The sequence below is a fragment of the Arachis ipaensis genome, chromosome B05 (genome assembly GCF_000816755.2).
Source record: "Arachis ipaensis cultivar K30076 chromosome B05, Araip1.1, whole genome shotgun sequence".
Taxonomy (NCBI): domain Eukaryota; kingdom Viridiplantae; phylum Streptophyta; class Magnoliopsida; order Fabales; family Fabaceae; genus Arachis; species Arachis ipaensis.
This window is the reverse complement of record NC_029789.2, coordinates 45,625,892-45,640,265: the sequence shown is the minus strand read 5'-3', so window position 1 is coordinate 45,640,265 and position 14,374 is coordinate 45,625,892. Positions and strand designations below refer to the sequence as shown.

The window sequence follows — 14,374 nt, the reverse complement described above, 5'->3', positions numbered from 1 at the left end:
GTGCCACTGGGGCATCTTGCAATGTGAGCGGAGGTGCAGCGTACGCGTGCGCGCCCATGGGGGTTATGGCTTAGCCGCTACACAAGCCGGCTCGTGGCTTGGCTTCTGGCTTTGACTTCTAGCTGCGCAATCCACGCGGGTGCGCCGAGTACGCGCACGCGCCCTTGCTGAAGTTTCCAAAGCTCAATTTCTCATGCTCCTTTCCTTCGCGCCCATTCTCCTTCTCTCTTCCGGTTCATCCCTACCCTATATTCTAAAACCACTTAACACACAGGTCACGGCATCAAACGACATCAAGAGAAGATTAGAAATGTATCTAATTTAGTGCAAAATAAGCATGTTTTCATCCATGAGGCAAAAGTTAGGAAAGGAACACAAAGTCTTGTATTTTCATATGAAAAGCGTGTGGAATCATTGATAAAACCCCTGAAATCGATACAAGATAAACCCTCAAAATGGGGTTTATCAACCTCCCCACACTTAGATTCTAGCATATCCTCATGCTTAGAGAAATGCAAGAGAAACGCAAAAGACCGAAGGATCATGGAGGTATAAGACTCATGAGGTGCAACCTAATTACGTGAATGCAACTACGACTGGTGCTACCATCTACTTGGTTAGGAACAAATCAACCTTCCTAAGATATATGCAAGCATATAGGGCACGGTGGCGATCAATATATGGGATTCACCAATTTTTCAGCATCAAGTGCAATATATGCAACTTCGCATGAAGCATGCTCGTGAGAGCCAGGAATCATGAATTAGAGCCTTCGAACCCTCACCGGAAGTGTTTACACTCTATTCGCTCGAGTGTCTAGGGTTGATTCCCTCAATTTTCTCCTAATCATGCTTTCCAAGATTTGTTCCTCATCTAATCAATCAACATATATTTCATGCATGCATACATCTATCATGAGGTCTTTCTTTGGTTGTAATGGGGCTAGGGTTAAAGTAGGATGCATATATGGTTAAGTGAGCTTGAAATTTTGAATCTTTGATAAGCTTCAACACTTACGCATTGATCTTATTAAGCTGCACTTTGCTTTAGGGTATTTTGTCCCCTTTTTATTCCTTTCTTCTCTCTTTTTTTTTTCTTTCTTATTTCTATTTTTTTCTTTCTTTTTATATTATTTTTTTCTATTTTCTTTTTCATTTGTTTTTCTCATTTTATCAATGCATAAGGTTTTACATCTGGCCAATACATGAGTATGTACCCAATTCCCAATATTTTCAATAACAATACAAAACTGCCCTTTTTATTCCCCCAATGTCCCAAGGTTCCCACGCTTGAATGATACTCACACACGCACTAGCCTAAGCTAATCAAAGATCCAAATGAGGACAATTATGGTTTTCCGCTTTAGGCTTGTAATGTGCTAATTTAAAGAACAAGTGGGTTAAGCGTAGGCTCAATTCTTGGCTAACAAGGGAAGATAGAGGGTAAGGCTATTTGGTAGGTGGGCTAACGAAGTGATGGCCTCAATCATATAAATGCATGAATACAAGGAATAATGGACATATAGACTCAAACAAAGCAAGGATTACACTCATAGAGAGAAAACAATTGCACACAAGAAGGAGAATAAGTGACTATAAGATGTAGCCACAAAACAAGGCTCAAAGCTCACTAGCTTGTGTTCTTAACTCAAAATTCATGTTCTAAAATACAGTTCTTCAAGCAAGTTTGGCATCAAGATATTCAAAATTGGCAATGTCAAGGTTGCCCCAAAGTATTAGTTTCCTAAGAGAGAGTTTCATTGTTCCAACCAAGTAAACTTATCATGCAAATGATATCAAAGAAAACCTAATCATGCAACCTATCCTACTACAAAAGAGTTCAAAAAATGAAAATTTATTTGGGTGTTACCTACGGAGATCGGTCGGCCGACCTCCCCACACTTAAAACTTAGCACGGTCCTCCGTGCTAGAGGTGATGCGCAATAGGTGGCAATGGCCAAGTCCCGAGTGTCCTTCATCTCCGTTATCATCGGTACTTCCGCTTGAAGTTGCGGTGGATGTGGAGATATCTGGTTCCTCCATGGGTGGGGTGACAATGCTTAGAAGTTTCTTCACGTGAGCATATCGGCATTGGTTACGCCTCTCATAACAGTCCAACTTCTTGTGAAGGTCTTCAAGGCGTTGGGTGGCTGATTTTTGTGGCGTGGATGATGTAGTGGTGTTGCGAGTTGGTGTGGGCAGTCCAATGTCCTTGGTGACTTCCGGAGGCTTGAGGCACCTCTTGGTCGGAATAACATCGCCCTCGACCGGGATTGAGGTCCTCCTATCCTTAGTCTCTCGGTGGACGCCGGCTGCTGCCACTAATTCGGTCACCATAGCGGGGAATGGTAGATTTCCCTTGGCATGAATGCGCCCCATGGATTGGCGAATGGCATGCGAAATGTCGACCGATTTCTCGGTTAAGATGCACCATATCAATAAGGCAAGCTCGGCGGTAATGGATGACCCATGGGTGCTTGGGAGCACGTAGTGAGCTAGAATTTGGGCCCATGCTGTGGCTTCTTGAGTGAGGAAGCGTGCATCTAAACCTTTTGGTCTTTGCTTTATGGTCCCCCGAATCCAACATGCTTCGGGTGAGGCAATTACGCGGAGGACTGCGTTCCAATCGAACTCACGGTTGTCGCATGCTGTCAAGACTTTTTGATAGGCGTCATATCCATCCGCTAACGGCCCAATCCCAAGGACTCCTCGGATGGCTTCCACTGTGATTGACACTTGCTTCCGACGCACAAAGATTGATGTGAGAAGGGGTGAGTGGTAGTTGGTGTAGAATTCCACCACCCATGATAAATTGACCTCCTTGGGTTGCCTCAAGAGGAACCTCCATTGCCTCCGGTCAATGTGTGGCATCACTATCGGAGTGAGGTGGGCCGGGAGGACTAGAAGAGGCTCTGGGTGATAATTCCTTTCAATCATCCTTGAGTAAACAAGTTCGCAGTAGCGGTTAGGGAACTTGTTTGGATCCTTCGGAGGGTTGTCCTTCTCTAGAACATCAACGGGGCCCTTAGCCTTCTTTAGGAGTGGCTTGGCCGTTAGTTCCTAGCGTGCTCTATTGGATGCTGGCTTCTTCAGGGCTTTTCCGTTGCTCTTTTTGATGACCATCCTATGATAGTAAAGAAAGGAGATAACATCAAACCCAACGAAGCGTAATTGAATATGATTATGCAAATGAGAAATTGTGCCGTAAGAATATGGGTATCCTTATTACATGACAGCTGCAACATGTAACGAAGATAACATGTGATGGGCAAGGCAAATCATTGGCATGTGGTATAGGGGTAGTGTAGGCATGCAAGGAAAAGGCATGAGAAGCATACACCCTCAAATACCAAAAGTGGGAAGCAATTTATGAAATGGTGAGTGGGTGGATTGTAGAATGTGAAGGTGCACCCAAAAGTGACTAGTTAAGAAGCAAGAGTCACAATGAGTTCAAAAAGTATCATGTATGCATTTCTTCAAACACTTGGGGTGCATCCTTTTGTAGTATGTAAATAGATGGGGGGGAGCAATGTAACATTCCACAAGCCAACATTAATCACTATAATGCACAGTGGTTATAAGAAAATCATGCAACACATCTCATCCATCAATGCAAGAGAAGTTATGACCCAAGTGCCTATGAAGAGTTAAATGGAAAAGGAGCTAAAAACACACCCCAAGGAAGTGAGGGGCTCAAAAGAGGGGGGGGAAGAAAGAGACTACCTAAAAGAGAATGAAATTAACTGACTAAGAAGCAAAAGAGAGAAGTAGAGCAAGAGGGGAGCCTAGTATAGTACCTTGAGAGAGATGAAAAAGGGTATGGGGGAGGAAGTTGTGGGTTGGAATGATGGAGAATGGAGGGGGCAATGTAGGGGCCACCGGAGGTGGGTGGTCGCCGGAGGTGATGGTAGGGGGTGGTTGTTTGAGAGGAGAAATAGTAGTAGGTAAATGGGTAGTAGAGGAGGTAAGAAGAAAAAAGGGGAAGAAGAATGAAGGGGGCAAGTGTGCTCCCCATTATATGATCGGCGCACGCGCGCGAGGTGTGCTAGCGCGTCGATCTGAGGATTTGTCAAGGAGTGCGTACGCGCCCTGTGCGCGCACGCGTGAGCGGCCTGTGCCTCAAGCATGGTGCGGGCGTGAGAGTGGCCTAACTCTCTGGAATATGTATGGAGGGATACTTCTTGCAATCCACGCGTCCGCGCACATCGCGCGTCCGCGTGGATGGTTGGAAATGCTTCATGGGCGCGTGCGCGTTAGGTGCGCGCACGCGCGGAAGGGTGCCTTTTTCAAAGTTGCATGATCTCGCACCACTTTCAGCATTCCAACCCTCCAAACAACCACTTTAGGTACTATAGAAGGATGTTTTGACATGATAAAGTACCAAATGAACTCAACAAATGAAACAAAATTTGAAACGAAATCTAGCTACAACTTCATCGATCACCTAGCTACCAAACATGAAGTCAAGTAGTAAGCAAGTATCAATCAAAGAAGAATTCAATGGCTATGTACAAATGGTAGATCTTACCATGGTGCCTCCGTTGTTTTATATTTAGACAAAGAAGCATTGCTAGAGGTGTCCAAGAGGGTTCTATCTTGTTCTCGCATCCCTTGACATATGTATCCAAGCAATACTTGAGTGTCAAGCATGTGATTAGGGCATGCGTCTAATAGCTTACGAAACCGTTCCCAATACTCGTACAGTGGCTCCGTTTCACCTTGTACAATACAAGACATTTCCTTCCTTTGCCTATCCATCTTCTCCGGGGGCAAGAATTTATCCAAGAAGCCTCGTCTAAGCAAGTCCCAATCGGAGGTGACTTCACTAGATAAAGTGTAGAACCATTCTTTAGCCTTGTCCTCAAGAGAGAAAGGGAAAGCAAACAACCATATAGTGACTTCATCGGACCCTTCCCGTCTAGTTGTTGAGCATATACGTGGAAATAGAACTCCCCAATGGGATGGTTTCTAATTCAAGAATTCTATCCTTGTTCATGCATAGATCTTTAAGGAATTTGGCATATCTAGGAACTTGATGGATAGCATCAAAGAGGGGGATGGTTACCTCAACTTTCTTGAACATTTCTACCATTTTGGGGAAAAAAGGCATAGTAAAAAAATGAGAAGGAAGTAGAATTGAAAGTGCTTCAACATAAGGAACTAACAACAATTAACAAAGAACAACAATGGAAATGAGCTTCTCAAGAAATTGAAAAAAATCCAAAACTACAAAGTTGAATCTAGGATCTATGAGGATTGAGCAATTACAATCACTAATTGAGATTGGAGAAGAAGATCTATAACATGAACAAATGAATTGAGAATTGCAATGGATCTCACCAAAGTGTGATTGGAAATTCATAAAATGGATGAAGATGAACCCTAATGAGAGCTTGGAATCTCCCTCTCTCTCTCTACCCAAGAGTGTAACTAACAATAGCCAAAAAATCTAGAACCATCTAAAAATGAGCCAAAAGTCCTTAACCCTTAAACCCTTGGTCTTCTTAAGCTCTTCCCACCAAGGCACTTCCCCCAAGATGAGATCTCCAACTGTCTCCACGCCCAGGTCACGTGACTTCTAAAAAAAATCATGTTCGAGCATCGGTGCGCACGCACAAAGCACGCGTGCGCGCCACTGGGGCATCTTGCAATGTGAGCGGAGGTGCAGCGTACGCGTGCGCGCCCATGGGGGTTATGGCCTAGCCGCTACACAAGCTGGCTCGTGGCTTGGCTTCTGGCTTTGACTTCTAGCTGCGCAATCCACGCGGGCGCGCCGAGTACGCGCACGCGCCCTTGCTGAAGTTTCCAAAGCTCAATTTCTCATGCTCCTTTCCTTCGCGCCCATTCTCCTTCTCTCTTCCGGTTCATCCCTGCCCTATATTCTGAAACCACTTAACACACAGGTCACGGCATCGAACGGCATCAAGAGAAGATTAGAAATGTATCTAATTTAGTGCAAAATAAGCATGTTTTCATCTATGAGGCAAAAGTTAGGAAAGGAACACAAAGTCTTGTATTTTCATATGAAAAGCGTGTGGAATCATTGATAAAACCCCTGAAATCGATACAAGATAAACTCTCAAAATGGGGTTTATCAGAGCGCTCAGTTTGGTTAGTGAACTGAGCGCTCACCAACTATGCTTTGGTTCACCCTTGGTGCCAATTTCCTTAGCGCTAAGTTAGAAAATGTGACGTAGCGCTACATTGCTTGCATTTGTTTCCCATTTTGAGCCTTGGTGAAGCCATTTCAATGTGGCCAATTTCTTTGCAAGAAGTAATGGCGCTCAATGAAGTAAAGTAACTGAGCGCCCAATGCCTTTGCTCCCTTGCTTGGTGTAGCGCTTCTCTTGGTTCATCATGTGCCTGGTTCGAACCTTGCTGAAGCCACTTTGGATAATTTCCTTGCCAAAGCCTTGTAGCACTTAGTTAAGAGCACAAAAGTAGCACTACTTTGCTTCCTTGCTTAGCCTTGTTTGAGGGCCCGTGATGAGCGGATAATTTATACGCTTTTTGGCATTGTTTTTAGTATATTTTTAGTAGAATCTAGTTACTTTTAGGGATGTTTTCATTAGATTTTATGTTAAATTCATATTTCTAGACTTTACTATGATTTTGTGTATTTTTCTGTGATTTCAGGTATTTTCTGGCTGAAATTGAGGGACTTGAGCAAAAATCAGATTCAGAGGTTGGTTGAAAGTAGCCATTGACACCGGTGACATCCTTACATAAAGCTAGCCATAGAAAGGAGTAAGATTGATTGGATGAAGACAGCAGGAAAGCGGAGGTTCAGAGGAATGAATGCATCTCCATACGCTTATCTGAAATTCTCACCAATGATTTACATAAGTATTTCTATCCTTATTCTATTAGTTATTTTCGAAAACCCCATTACTATTTTATATCTGCCTGACTGAGATTTACAAGGTGACTATAGCTTGCTTCATACCAACAATCTCCGTGGGATTCGACCCTTACTCACGTAAGGTATTACTTGGACGATCCAGTGCACTTGCTGGTTAGTTGTGCGAAGTTGTGAACCATGGTATTGGCATCATGTTTTTGGCGCCATTACCAGGGAAAGAAAGAACAATGAATTTTACATAATCAAGGTGTAATCACAATTTCGTCCACCAGCCCGATAAAGTGAAAACAATGAACGAAGCGCTCCATTCTTTGAGCGTTTTGCCTTGCTAATTGGCATTCCTTGTAGCGCTCCGTTTGGCCAATCAACGTAGCGCTCCTTGATAATGAGTGTTGGCGTTCCCAACAAAGAGATGTAGCATGCTTTAATAATGAATAAGCCAATGCCAATGCCATGCATTAATAATAAAATGCATGCTTTAATTGGATTTATTACTTAATTACTAATGCATTGGCCAATTGGCTTTAATGGCAAATGAAATGCATGCTTTAATTTACTTAGTAATTCAATGCATTAACTAAGTTTTATTAGCCAATTGCATTAGTAATTAAAGTTTCATGCATGATTTCATTAGCCGTAGCATTCATTCATTCTATTAGTAATTAAATAATGGAATTAAATGCATGCATGCTTTATTAATAATGTCACTTAATGAACGCCATGGTTCATTGGCTTTGCATGCATAAGGCATTATCATGCCATGGCTTTATGGTCATGGGCCACTCTTTTAAAAGTGTGGCCTAAAGTTCCAAAACGTGCTCAAACTTCAAAGTGTGCCTTAAAATTCTTTTTTTCTCTTTTTGAGCTTAATTTGTGCTTTTTTGCTTCTTTTTCTACTCATTTCCTACAAAATTTATAAAATCAAAATATCAAGGAAATATACCATTTAAGCACAAAAGAATGCAATATTTAAGCACTAATCATCAATTTCTTGTATGAAAAAGCATAGAAAAACATGACATGATGACATGTCATCATTGCCGTAATTAATTTGTAACTAACAGCAGTTGTATTGGATTCTGGCAGTTTTAAAACGCCATTATCAACTTGTATAAAATGCCCAACCCTAAATTAACACCTCCTCATTCCTACATTGAAACGCTGCCACTGTGAGAGAAATCTTGAAGCTCTGCCACTGCGATCTCCTCTGTCACGATCTCTCCTCCGGCGACAATCCTCTCCAACGACGACCTCCTCCGGCGAAGTCTCCTCCAGCGGCGACCTCCTCTTGCAACGTCTTCTCCAATGGCGATCTCCTCCTGCGATGATCTCCTCCTGCCAACGACGTCTCCTCCAGCGACGGTCTCCTCCGGCAACGTCTCCTCCAGCAGCGACCTCCTTCTGCGACGTCTTCTCCAGTGACGGTCTCCTTCGATGACGTCTCCTCCTGTGATGTCTCTTCCAGTGACTTCTCCTCCAGCGGTGATCTCCTCCTACGGTGTTCTCCTACGTTGGAAATCTCATCTATCGAGCTATTGAGCTGCGAGTTTCTCCTTCGGCAGACTCACAAGTAGGTCCTTCTCCCTATTTTTCTTTTTTCTCTTGAAAATATTTCATTCTAATCGATTGTATTAGGCTTGCCTTAGATTAGATGAATAAATTTAATTAATTTGGTTTGAATCTCAGCATAGTAGTCAAAATGTTTCTTGTTCTTTATTCTCAGCATGTATATGCTTTATTTTGTTGTTCAATTTCCATAAAAGAAAAGAGAAAAACACTCTAGAAATTGATTGAAAGAGATTGATGGTGAAACTAAACACAATCTCAACTATTTCAAAATTAACTGTGACTAAATTGTTTCATCATCATCTCTTCATTGTTGTTTTAATGTGGCTCTACTAGTGTCAGATTAGTTAAAACTTGAAAAGGTGATTAATTAGACTGTTGGATTTATGTGTTCTGTGTCAAATATCAAATATGTGACACTTTATACCTTTGAGGTATTTGCATATGTGTTTCCTATGGAAAAAAAAGGTGCAAGTCAAACGGTCTTTATTCTGTTATATGAATTATTAGTATCTATCATTGCAAATCAACCCCAGTGAGGTCCCTAGCTAGCTAACTTTTTGATGGTTCGGTTGATGGGATTGTATTGGGAATTCTTTGTCAATTAAAATGTAAATGTATGTCTGGAAATGAATGAAGCAGGTTTCAAACTGGTTTATCAACGCAAGGGTTTGTCTAGAGGAAGAACAATTCTTGGGGCGAGTGATGGACACATTTGGATCGTAAGAAGAAAGCTTCTTTTCCCGCTCATTATTATCAGTAGGTAGCTCTATCTTTATTAGTTATAGGCTTTCATCACTCATGCCTTCTCATTAGGAATAATTATTTAGCCCTAGAAATTAAGTACATTCACATGGCCCATGCCCTGCCTAAGCGCTCCCACTCATAATCAGTTGCCTTTATCCATTACTTAATATAATATTGTGATTTCGATAAAATCAAAGTAGCTAATGAAGACATCAAGTAATTTTTGCATGAAGATTATACCTTATTGCAAATGAAATAAATTATGGGAATTGTGACCAACAAGCTAAGGTCCTGTGTGACCATTTGGCAATCAGTTTCTGAGCAAATTATTTAGAGAGATTCAGGGTATGAATGATTAATGAATGAAGTAGCATTTTCTGTGTGCGCTGTTTGTTTTTTTCTAAAGTATGCATTGCTTTTTTGCTTTTTGCTTGTCTTATAATACAAAAAGGTAACAACGTAACTGACATGATTGCAACGCATAACACATTCATTCATCTTTAGTTTGTCTTAATATATAAATTCGAATGAATTCAGCGATTGTATTATGTTGGTAACTAAAGTGAAGCCAATTACAAAAAAGGGAAGTCATCTTCCCCAAGGAATAATAAAGCCATATATATATGCATCATATCATGCTTATCTTTAGGCCTCCTTTTGACCTCTTGTCACTTCCAATTACGTATAATATAAGTTGATCCAAGACATAGATTGAGTGATGGACACATTTGGATCGGTGGAGCTTGATTTCTCTTCATACACCCAGCAGTAACAGCAACAGCAGGGTTTCAATGGGGTTTCTTTGACTCTGGTTACAACAGCATGGTGGAAGCGGGGTGAGCCTGGCGTTCCCTTCTCCTTTGGTATGCAGTCATCATAGCTCACTCTTCTATGCAACAACCATTGATGCTGCTATGCCTACTATTGTTGGAATGGCACCGAAAAACCAGGATGCCATTGATGCTGCTATTGTTGGAATGCTTGCAGATCCTAAAGAGGTTTAACTTCTTTCATAAAGCTTAGTGTCCTTGATTTCATTATTTGAAAATCGCGCCAAAAATTGAACATGTATATACCTTGTGTTGTAGGCAAGGGCTGGAATCAGAGATGTTCACTTTTACCTTTCAATTCTGTTGACAAGAGAACTTCTCTGACTTACATTAATGCTGATGGAAACTGACACCGTGCAAGCAAAGGCGCTCCGGAGCAGGTAACAATTTTTAGTTTATTCATGATTTATGAGAGGTTCTGGCATGTTTCATTGATGCTGATATGATATTATTTGTTATAATGAATAGATCATGAACTTGTGTAATCTAAGGGATGATGCTAAGAAGAAGGTTTATGCCATTATTGACAAGTTCGCCGAAAGAGGCCTTCGTTCCCTAGCCGTTTCAAGACAGGTTCTTACATCAAAGTCTTCATGCTTTAATTTTTCAGTATATGTTCCCAAGTTTCTTATAAATAATAATAATAAAGAAAATCTAAATCTGAAGCATCTTCTCTGCTATTGCAGGAAGTTCCTGAGAAAAGGACAGCCCTGGAGCTCCATGGCAGTTTGTTAGTTTGTTGTCACTATTTGATCCACCAAGGCATGACAGTACCGAAACCATTCGCAGGGCTCTTAATCTCGGTGTAAATGTCAAGATGATTACAGGTAAGCCTTATCCTAATAGGTAGAATCAGCTATTGGAATCGAATGACACCATATTATGAATTAATATCTTAACATTTACTCTTCTTTATAGGTGATCAACTCGCCATTGCTAAGGAGACAGGCCGAAGACTTGGAATGGGAACAAATATGTACCCATCTGCTTCCCTTCTTGGCCAAGACAAAGATGCAAGTATCACCGCACTTCCCGTCGAAGAGTTGATTGAGAAAGCTGATAGATTTACCGGAGTCTTTCCAGGTTCATACTCATTACTATTTTCTCAAAGAGGAAATCATGGTCCACACTACAATTGGGTTTTTGAGACAATGGTTGAAAGCAATGCCATATATATATTCAGAATAACAAAAACTTCATCTGAATTGCTTTTCGCTTTTAGCTTCAAACCAAACATAACCAGATGCTATGTTACTAAATATTACGAGTTTCTCTTTTGTTAATTTCCATTCCTATGTATTGAAATTCTAGATGCATTGCAAGAAGGGAACCTGGAATCAGCATAAGAATGACCATATAGTTTCTTTTATTATTATTTTTTATATTTTATATTAGATCCTGAGATTTAAGCGTAGATTTCTTTTTTACATCATTATATATATATGCATTTAAATTTTCTCTCCCTTGAAGTGTTGAATTTCTAATCCGTGAGTTAAATTTTCGTTGTTCAGAGCCTCAAAAATTGTTACAACGGGAAGAATCTCTTAAAAACTGAAAAGTAGTAGCTCAACAGTAGCACTGCTAATTTCTTTAAAGTTTTAATGGGTCATCTTTCTTCAATTTTCAATGGTTTGGGAAAATCACTGGCAATTAAGAAAGGGAGGAATTCTGAAAGATGCAATAGAAGAGAAGCGGCGGAAGCAATGGCGAAGGAAGCAAAAAAGAATGAGTTCTTGTTATGTAGCTCAGGTACTAATTATTAGTATTTATCTCTCTCTAGATAGCTAGTTAGTTGTATTTGATTTATTATTAATACTGTTAGTGGAGTAGATAGTAATTGAGTGAGTGCCTTGCAGAGTGAGTTCTTGAACTTTAAGAAAGCTAAGAGAATGATAGAAATAAGATGAAGCCAAAGAGGTTAAAAAGATAGCTACTCCTAATTCATAATGAATTCTTATCCAATAGCATATTTCTTGTGAGACTGATTTAGTTTTCTCTTCTTCAAAATGCTGGTAGTTTGTTATTTATTTGAGCAACTATTTGTTTCTAATGTTTAATTTTCTTTTGCAGGTAATATTTATTCACACGAACATGAACAATGAAAATGTTGGAAGGGCCTGTAGCAAACTTTTTGAGCATCTCTAAAAAAAATCCCAATGTAGTAATACAAGTAACAATATTTCTTAGTTTGATACTTTGTATAGGAGTTATTACTTTTGATTTGCAATACTAAAAAATCATATATTATGTTTAATACTTTGAGTTATATAATATTTTGTCTATGGATTATGATTTTGTTATTGTGAAATTTAATAAAAAATTATTTTTTTAGCACGATAAGAACAACAGTAAAAACTTCATTTTAAAAGATAAAAAAATGTTACTTTTATTTGGTAAAAAAGACGGTTTGTAATTGCTATTTTAAACAATATGAAACGCCCTTTTAACCCGGCAAAAACGGCGGTTTCAAATGCCGTTTTAACCAATAAAAACGTCACTGTTAGGGTAAAAATAACGGTTCAAAAATGCCATTTTAATCAATAAAAATGCCACTTTGTTAGGGTAAAAATGGCGGTTCAAAAATGTCGTTTTAAGAACCAACCGAAAATGCCATTTTTACCTTGAAAATAACGGCGGTTTGAACCGCCGTTTTAACCTTCCAAAAACCGCCGTTTTATTTGGAAAAAATGGCGGTTTGAACCGCCATTTTAACCTTCCAAAAACCGCTGTTTAATTTGAAAAAAATGGCAGTTTGAACCGCCATTTTAACCTATCCAAAAACCGTCGTTTTAATCTAGAAAATTGTGGCGGTTTTCTGAAAACCGCTGTAATAACCAAAATGGCGCCCAGAATTACGTCGCTTTCTAAAACCGCCATTCTTGGTAATAATGGCGGTTCAAACCGCCGTAAATACCTAAAAAAACCACCGTTTTAACCAAAATTTTTTGTAGTGCTCCTCCTCGTCTTCTATTGCTTCTTTTTTTTTTTTTATCATCATCACTATCTTCTTTTTCTTTTTTTCTTATTCATCTTTTCCTTTTTGTTGTACCTTCTCAAGTTTCTTCTTGTTTTACTCTCTTAACAAGAATAAAAATAAAAAAATCAAACAAAGAAGAAGAAGAAACACATAATGCTGCAAAATTACTTGGAAGAGGATAAACTTACATTCATTTAACTAAAAGAAAGAAAAAAATAAGAAAAAAAAGAAGGAAAAAATACAGCATTAGAGAAAGTATTTTTCTGTATTTGCAGCAAATTTGGGTGCAACATGAAGATATTTGGGTGTATTTTTATTCTGATAAGTTCTGCATAATTCAAAACTCTTACTCTTCCTCCTCCTCATCTTCCACTGCTTCTTCTTTTTTTTATCATCATCACTATCTTCTTTTTCTTTTTTCTTATTCATCTTTTCCTTTTTGTTTTATCTTCTGAAGTTTCTTCTTGTTTTACTCTCTTAACAAAAATAAAAACAAAAAAATCAAACAAAAAAGAAAAAACACATAGTGCTACAAAATTACTTGAAAGAGGATGAACTTACATTCATTTAACTAAAAGAAAGAAAGAAATAAGAAAAAAAAAAAGAAGAAGACAGCATTAGAGCAAATATTTTTCTGTATTTGCAGCAAATTTGGGTGTAATACGAAAATATTTGGGTGTAACATGAAGATATTTGGGTGTATTTTTATTTTGATAAGTTCTGCATAATTCAAAACTCTGTCTCTTCCTCCTTTTCATCTTCTACTGCTTCTTCTTCCTCATCTTCTTATTTCGTTTTCTTATAATTCTTCTTGGGAAAAAAATCAAACAAAGAAAAAAATACATAATGTTACAAAATTAATAGAAAGAGTAGGAGGAGAAAAATACAGCAAGAATAACAACAATAAAAAGAACCATGATGACGATGAAAATGCGAAGAAGAAGAAGAAGAAGAAGAAGAAGAAGAAGAAGAAAAAGAAAGAGGAGGAGGAGGAGGAATGCGAAGAAAAATGAAGAGGAATGCAAGGAAGAAGGAAAAGAAGAAGGAGAATGAGCAGGAGGAAGAACGTGGAATACAAACGTTGAAGAAGAACTATTTCTCATTTTGCGCTATTCAAAGTTGAAGAAGCGCGTGTTTACACGTTCTTTAAATTGAGAACTGTTTTTGTTGGACTTGAGCTGACTTGTATAAACTTGTATGCTAAAAAGACTTGTATGTATAGCAAGTCTCAATTTAAAAATGGTTACTTAAGGTTTGTTTGGGTGAATTTATAAAAAAATGATCTTTTTTTTAGTTATCTTTTTTTAGAAGATCTTATAGAAAAGTAAAAGTAATTTTATGTTTAAATATCTTAATAAAAAGATCTTTTTATTTATCAATTATGTTTGGGTAC

General features: G+C 39.0%; 1 long non-coding RNA gene and 1 pseudogene across 1 annotated transcript; both read left to right on the top strand.

Annotated features, from left to right (window-relative positions):
• LOC107640577 lies at positions 7,994 to 11,573 on the top strand (annotated as a pseudogene).
• LOC110262849 lies at positions 11,675 to 11,963 on the top strand. Its single transcript, XR_002347862.1, has 2 exons — positions 11,675 to 11,753; positions 11,861 to 11,963. It is a non-coding gene; the product is annotated as an uncharacterized LOC110262849 (long non-coding RNA).